This window comes from Apium graveolens, chromosome 4 (genome assembly GCF_009905375.1).
Source record: "Apium graveolens cultivar Ventura chromosome 4, ASM990537v1, whole genome shotgun sequence".
In the NCBI taxonomy this organism is placed as follows: Eukaryota; Viridiplantae; Streptophyta; class Magnoliopsida; order Apiales; family Apiaceae; genus Apium; species Apium graveolens.
This window is the reverse complement of record NC_133650.1, coordinates 19053264-19061837: the sequence shown is the minus strand read 5'-3', so window position 1 is coordinate 19061837 and position 8574 is coordinate 19053264. Positions and strand designations below refer to the sequence as shown.

General features: G+C 37.7%; 1 non-coding gene across 1 annotated transcript; it reads left to right on the top strand.

Moving 5' to 3' along the window:
• The first annotated feature begins 3863 nt into the window (after positions 1–3863).
• Positions 3864–3969, top strand: LOC141722502 (small nucleolar RNA R71). Its single transcript, XR_012575519.1, has one exon. It is a non-coding gene; the product is annotated as a small nucleolar RNA R71 (small nucleolar RNA).
• Positions 3970–8574: the final 4605 nt, after the last annotated feature.

Below are 8574 nucleotides of genomic sequence, written 5' to 3'. Positions count from 1 at the left end.
ACAAGACAAACAGAAAGCACGAGCATCTTTAAAGAGAGAAGGCCAGAAGAAACCAAATTGAAGTACCTTAGCAGCGGTTTTAGATGGACTATGGTGTCCTCCACAAGAAAGAGAATGACAATGCCTGAGAATGTCATTTACTTCAGATTCTGGGATACATCTACGAAAGATCCCATCAGCACACTTCCGATACAAAAATGGATCATCCCAAAAATAATGTTTAGCATCATGATAGAACCATTTTCGCTGTTGATAGGTCAATTCTGGAGGGTGAGATCCACTAAAATAGAAATTTGCAAAGTCTGCATACCAAGGAGTTTGAGTAGCAACCGCAAATAAGTGATCATCTGGAAAAGAATCGTCAATAGGAGTGTCTGATATAATATCCGATTTGAAACGCAACCGTGAGAGATGATCTGTAACCACGTTCTCGGCACCTTTCTTGTCCTTAATTTCTAAGTTGAATTCTTGGAGTAACAGAATCCATCGAATAAGCCTCGGTTTTGCTTCCTTCTTGGCCAACAGATATTTAAGAGCAGAATGATCTGTATGAACAATGACTTTGGATCCAATGAGATATGTTCGAAACTTGTCAAGAGCATAGACAACAGCTAGAAGCTCCTTCTCTGTAGTAGCATAGTTCACCTGAGCTTCATCCAAGGTTTTACTTGCATAGTAGATTGCGTGCAATACCTTGTCTTTCCTCTGACCGAGAACTGCTCCAACAGCATAATCACTTGCATCACACATGATTTTGAATCGAAGATTCCAGTCTGGGGGTTGTATGATAGGTGCAGTGACCAAAGCATTCTTTATCCTGTAGAAAGATTCTAGACAAGCATCAGTAAACTCAAAAGTGGCATCCCTAAGCAACAATTGAGTGAGAGGTTTTGCAATTTTTGAAAAATCTTTTATAAAACGTCGGTAAAACCCCGCATGATCTAAGAAACTCCTAACTCCCTTGACATTAACAAGAGGAGGAAGTTTCTCAATCACCTCAATTTTTGCTTTATCAACTTGGATGCCACGTTCAGAAATAAGATGACCAAGTACCACTCCTTCATTGACCATGAAGTGGCACTTTTCCCAATTCAAAACCAAATTAACATCTTCACAACGTTTAAGCACTTTAGAGAGATTATGCAGACATACATCAAAATCGTAACCATAAACACTGAAATCGTCCATAAATACTTCCATAACAGACTCAATGAAATCAGAAAAAATGGCTGTCATGCAGCACTGAAAAGTAGCAGGGGCATTGCATAGTCCGAATGGCACACTTTGATATGCGAAGGTACCGTATGGACATGTGAATGTAGTCTTTTCCTTGTCATCAGGGTGTATCGGGATCTGAGAGAACCCTGAGTACCCATCAAAATAACAGAAGAATTTATGCTTTGCAAGTCTTTCTAACATTTGATCAATGAATGGAAGAGGGTAATGATCTTTTTTAGTGGCGGTGTTTAATCTACGATAATCAATACACATCCGCCAATCCGTGACAACTCTAGTGGGAATTAATTCATCTTTATCATTTTTAACCACTGTGGTTCCTCCTTTTTTAGGAACTACTTGAATCGGGCTTACCCATTTTGAGTCAGAAATTGGGTAAATAATGCCCGCATCAAGTAATTTTAAGACTTCCTTTTTAACAACCTCTTGCATGTTAGGGTTCAAACGGCGTTGTCCCTGTATGCAAGGCTTATGATCCTCATCTAGATGAATTCTATGCAAGCAAAAGTCTGGGCTAATCCCTTTAAGATCGTCAATGTTATACCCAATTGCTTTTCTATGCATACGCAACACAGTAAGAAGCTTAGAAATTTGATCATCATCAAGATTAGAGCTAACAATTACAGGGCATGACCTATTATCATCGAGAAACACATACCTGAGATTAGATGGCAGAGGCTTTAACTCTAATTTCTTTACCTGAGGTTTATCACAAGAAGTAATAGTGTTTGTTACCTCACAACTTTGGCTTAGATCAGCCTTACCATCCAACTCAAGAATCAACGAGTCAACTTCAGAATGTCTCTCCCCTTCAGAAGCTTCAAGCACAAGAACTGCTTCCAATGCATCATTCAACAAAATTTGTGGTAGTTCATCATGAACAATTTCATCAATGACATCAATCCTGCAACAAGTATTCTCAAGCAAAGGGGACTTAAGAGCAGAGGTTAGAGTAAAAGTAATTTTATCATCACCAACACTCAAAGATAGAGTCCCATTTTTAACATCAATAACAGCACCTACAGTACAGAGTAATGGCCTACCCAAAATTATGGGGATTTGGCTATCATCTTTCATATCCAACACTACAAAGTCTAGAGGAATATAAAATTTTCCAACCCTGACAGGCACATCCTATAAAATACCCAAAGGATATTTTATAGAATGGTCTGCCATTTGCAGTGTCATTTGTGTGCATTTCAACTCTCCCATGTTTAAGTTTTCAAAAATCGAGAGAGGCATGACATAGACACTAGCACCTAAGTCACATAAAGCTTTGTCAATAAATAATGCACCTAAATGACAAGGGATCGAAAAACTTCCAGGATCTTTAAGTTTAGGTAGAGACTTATTTTGTAAAATAGCACTACACTCTTCAGTAAAAGCTACTGTCTCCACCTCACCAAAAGATCGTTTTTTTGTCAAAATATCCTTTAAAAACTTTGCATATGATGGAACTTGAGAAATTAAATCAGTGAAAGGAACGGTTACCTCAAGATTCTTGACAAGTGTCATGAACTTACCAAATTGTTGATCTACCTTAGTTCTGTTCATCCTACTAGGAAACGGAAACTTAGGCACAAATGGTGGAGGAGCATTTACAATCTTCTCATTATCATCTTTCTTTCTTCCTTCAGTTCCACTCTTGTTTGTTTGATCAACATCATCCATCTTGTCATCTTTGCTGGTTTCCTTCTCTTTCTCATCAGTCACATCAGCAGTAGGCATTGAAGGACCATCATAGGTAAAACCACTCCTAAGAGCAATGGCATTCACATTCTCTTTTGGATGAGTTGGTTGTGATGGTAAAGAGCCATGCTGCCTTGTTGCGGAAGAACTAGCCATTTGTGCAATCTGAGTTTCCAACATCTTGTTATGAGTTCTCAACTCTTTGATCTCCCTCATGTTGTCTTCTTGGTTCCTTTGCACTTGTAGCAATATCTTCATCATATCACTTGATTGATTAGGTTGTGCAGCTTGAGGAGCATAGGTTTGAGAGGGCTTCTGAAATCCAGGAGGATTTTGAGGTCCTTGAGAAGGCCTATATTGCTGCTGATTAGGATATTGATATGATTGCTGATATTGTTGTTGCTGACTAGGAACAGATGGATTCTGAGCATTGTTGTTCCTGTATGAAAAATTCGAATGATCTCTCCAACCAGGATTGTAAGTGTTGGAGTAAGGATTGTACTGATGCCTTTGCTAAAAAACATTTGCTTGCTCCATTTGAAAATTTTGTGAATTTTGAACATTGTACGAACATTCATTACCGAAGTGGCCTTGAACACCACACACTTCACATATAGGATTAGTCATTGGAGCCATGGATGACAGTGCATTAATACTCATAGGAGGAGCAGATGATTGTGAAGTCTTCAATGAATGAATTTCTTGCATTAATGAAGCGAGTTGAGATGATAAGAGAGAATATGCCTCCATTTCAAGTTTACCTCCCTTCTTAGTTGCTCTCGGATTATTGAAGTGATTTGCAGCCAAATTTACAAGAAAAGCATACGCATCATCAACTCCCTTGTCTAGAAAAACACCACCTGCAACATTATCAACAGTACCCTTTGTTTCAGGATCAAGACCATTGTAGAAGCGTTTAATCAGAAACCACTTCTCAAGACCATGATGAGGGCATGCACGTTGAAGATCTTTGAATCTCTCCCAAGCATCTTTAAGAGACTCTCCATATTCTTGTTTGAAACCCATCATCTTGTCGATCAAGTCATCAGTTCTGTTAGGAGGGAAATACTCAGTTAAGAAAGCTTGAGCAATTTTGTTCCACTCAGTCACATTGATATCATTCAACCATTTTTGAGCTTTATCACGAAGAGAAAATCCAAACAACATGACTTTCAGCTGGTCTGCAGTGACACCCCGATATTTGATGGTAGAGCAGAGTTGTTAAAACTTGAAACCTTTGCAGATGAAGTGTAGGGTCTTCAGAGGGAAGACCAGCAAACTGATTCTGCTGGACCATAGTGAGCAACGCAGGTTTGATCTCGAAATTTGTTGCTTCAATAGTTGGCATAGTAAGGCCAGTAGGCACACCACTCGGAGAGGGCTGTGAATAGTTCTTCAAAGATTTAATAGGAAGTTCTGCCATTATGATCTTTGAATTACCTAGATTTTGTTGCCTTTCTTTTCTTACTTGATTTATGTATTACTGACAAGTAATCCCAGAATCCGGGTCGAATCCACAAGGAGATAAGTCTCAAGAATTTTAATCTAATTATAGCAAATTATTCCTACACTGACAACGATTGTTGGGAATTTTCTATAACTAAATAATGCAAATAATTATGTTTTGAGAATCAATTAACTAAAAGTCTAGGTCAATCGGGTTTACCATGCTTACACCAAACAGGTTCCTAAGCTAAAGCGACTAAAGTGGTCACGCAACTAGAGTTTGTCAATCTCTCTCAAGTATTAACACTCTTATAACATGATTACACAATAATAAATTTTAGTAATTTTATTGCTCAAGTGATTAGAACATATGTCGATCTCTCTCGAGTATCAACGCTCTCAGAAATCCAATGATACTCTCGTATTCACATTCATTCGGCTAATCGTATGTGTGCCTCTAATTAGTACACTATCTCTCGATCTAGTACCATTATTGCATATAATTAGTCTATGATATTGGCCAATTACACAAACTAAACATTAAAACATATCAATTAGAATCACTTAAACCAGTCAAAATACTGTGAAAATAAAACCATTATAGTGGTGTAAATATGGTTTTCCCTGCGCCCTAGATTACGACTACTCACTCATTCTAGGAATAAAAACAAGGAAAACAATTGAGAAAGCCATATAAAATATTTACTAAAATAAACAAAGAAGATAAAGAAGTACCTTACTGGACTATCTCTATTTTCCCTGTTTTTGGGCTGCTCCCGCTGGATTCTCCTTACTAGACTATCTCTGAATTAAAGAAAATTCCGTGGGCTTCGCGTGGACTGTAAGATCATCAAAATCGGACTTCTGGATCTCTAGATACGGCCCAAACAGTATTTACAGCCCGTGTAGTCCAATATTACGAATTTTCTTCTATTTTCACTCCAAAATAGGACTTTTTGCTCAAAATCCTTCCAAGTCTAGAATTTCCTTGTAACCTACAATAAAATATCAATACCTATTAAATAAATATCCAAATCAATGCAAAATAGAATTAATATGAGAATAAAATCATATAAAATATATATATATATACTCTATCAAACATTTAGCTATTCATACGTACTGAACCATAAAGGATGGTCAGGGGTACTTACCTTGCAGAGCTTTACAACTAATACCGATTGACCTTGGACTGACTTGGACACTTGGCTTTACCGCCTTACTAACAGACTATCCTGGACTTGACTTCCACGTTCAGGTCCTTTGTTTGGAACCCCGATGTACTTGTCGACTGATCACTAGGTTATCTTTAGTTCGATATCGACCCTTGAGTCCTTCGACTAGAACCTATAGAGCCAAAATACCCTACGTTAGATTTTTAGGTATGATTGATATTTCCTCAATAACATAGCCGAAATTAGGGTTATTGGTTTTGGCAAAACAATTTACCACTACATACCATCAGGTTTCGCACAAAATATATGTATATAATTATTTATACTCGCTCGACGTTCCGATAATTACAGGGTATGTCCCGAATTTTTGAATTTAATTTCCAAAAATTTGGGCAGCACCTCCTTTGTTTATCGGCCTACCCGTTGAACAACTCGACGTCAAATCAACAACAAATAACCCACAATTAATCCAGATACAATTCCCAACCTCCAATTCAACTCAATAATAACAATCATAATTCCACACATTTCCAAATTTCAACTTAATTACAATTATTAATTATTATTCATATTTATTTATTTTCAAATATTAGGACTCAGATAAACATCATCATCGTCCACCATCTACTCGTCGAAATTCATCGCGGACGGCGGTAAAATCCGCGGGTACCCGATTAATTCGAGTTTCCAACGCTAAATTATACCGATTAAATAATTTCCGCACACAATTCTATTTTATTTCATGAATATTACTCAACGAATTCCTGCAGAAAAATTACTAAAATTAATAAAATATTCCCAGATTACAACTGCAAAAAAGAACACGGCCGGAAGGACCAAAATCAGGCAACACGACAAAGTAACAATGACAACATGGGAAATACAGAGTACATAACACAAACCGAAGCGCACACACACGTATATACACACGCACGCACTAAACACAATTGCAACCAGGGAAGCAGGCCGGGAAATTACCGGAAGAAAGGGAACCGGAAAAAGAAGAAGAGGAACACGGCCGGAGTGAAAAGGGAGGATAGAGAAACCAAGAAGCAAGAGGGGGAAGGTGAAGGCTTAACAGATTCGAGAGAGTGCAGAGAGATTAAACTGAGAGGAATGAATAAGGGTTGAGAGAAGAAAGAGATGGAGAGGATTGTAGTTTATCTGATTATCTTTTCTTTTTCTTTTTTTTGTTTATCTCCTCTCCTGCACTTGCCACGTATCCAGTAATATTTGGAGAAGTGACACGCGTCCTAGATTGCCCCGTGCCTCTTATTATCATTCTAATTTGTTCCACATTTCACAATTTATCGGAACAAGTTGTGCATAAAATAATATTATAAAATCACGAAGGTAGTCTTAAAATATTATAAATATCCTGAAGTTTATAAAAACATAAATTTCGAAATTTTTAAACAATTTTTGAAATGCAATTTGTACCCGCTTTTATCAATTAAACGAGTCGACACGCTGGTGAAATTAATCCCGAAAATTACCAAAATAATTTTAAAATTCTCGGAATATTCCAAACTTAAATAAATATGAGTTTCATAATTTTTAAAGAATCCCGGAATTAAATACAGATTTTATGAATAATTACAATCAGAAAATCACTCAGGGCTAAATAATTTTACACAAATAAAGTCATAAACACAATTTTAGAGACAATCCACATATTCACACAAATAAACTTGTATTAAATCCACTTTTAAAAGTGAAAACAATTCAATACAAGTCCATAATTAATTACACGAACCACTCTAGACACCATAACTCACACAGATAGATAAAAGTAAAACAACACATAGCTGACAGAAGCTATACACATATATTATTCATTTAATAATTCCATAATTACACTTTAATTAAATATAAAAGTATATGAGTCGTTATATGCCCAACTTAAGGCGTTGACGATGAAGGTAGAATCTTTGGTTAATTATGGAGTTAATCAAATTACCAGTGTCTGTGAGCTTTGTGTTGGTGCCCATGAGACTGATCAGTGCGCAATTTCTAGTGAATCAGCTCAGTTCGTGAGCAACTTTCAGCGTTCGCAGCAACCAGTGCCAACCACTTATCATCCCAACAACCGCAATCAACCTAATTTCAGTTGTAGTAACACCCAGAATGCGGTTCAACAGCCTTATCAGCAGTACCCAGCTAAGCAGTACAACCCCCCTGGTTTTCAGCAACTGCAATATGCACCAAGACAACAACTCCAGCTGCAACAAGCTAATGAAAAATCTGAATTAGAGAAGTTGAAGCTTATGTGCAAAAGTCACGTTGTTTCTATCAAGACCTTGGAAAATCAAATTGGGCAAATTGCCAATGCCTTGCTTAATCGTTAGCCTGGTACACTACCTAGTGACACTGAAGTGCCAGGAAAGAGGGAAGCTAAGGAGCAGGTAAAGGCAATCACTTTAAGATCTGGAAGGGTTGTGAATCCCGAACAAACTCAAGTGTTGACTGAAGAAGCTGAGGCGGAGAAAGAAGTAGAGCAGTAAGAAGTAGAAGTGGAACCAAGGAAGACCATTGTTGAACACACTCCTTCTGAGGGTAATACAGGGGAGAAACATATCTATCCTCCACCGCCTTTCCCTAAGCGGCTGCAGAAGAAAAAGCTGGACAAGCAATTTGAGAAGTTTCTGGAGGTGTTCAAGAAACTTCATATTAACATACCTTTCGCTGAGGCTCTTGAGCAGATGCCTAGTTATGCAAAGTTTATGAAAGGTATTCTCTTTCGGAAGGTGAAGCTAGATGATTTGGAGACTGTTGCTCTCACGGAGGAATGCAGTGCTGTGTTTCAACAAAAGTTACCTCTGAAGCTTAAGGATCCAGGAAGCTTCACTATTCCATGTACTATTGGAAAGGTGTCTTTTGACAGATGCTTATGTGACTCGGGAGCTAGCATCAATCTGATACATTTGTCAATCTTCAAGCAGTTGGACTTACCTGATCCCAAACCGACTTATATGACATTGCAGTTGGCCGACCGTTCTATTACATATCCGCGAGGTATTATGGAGGA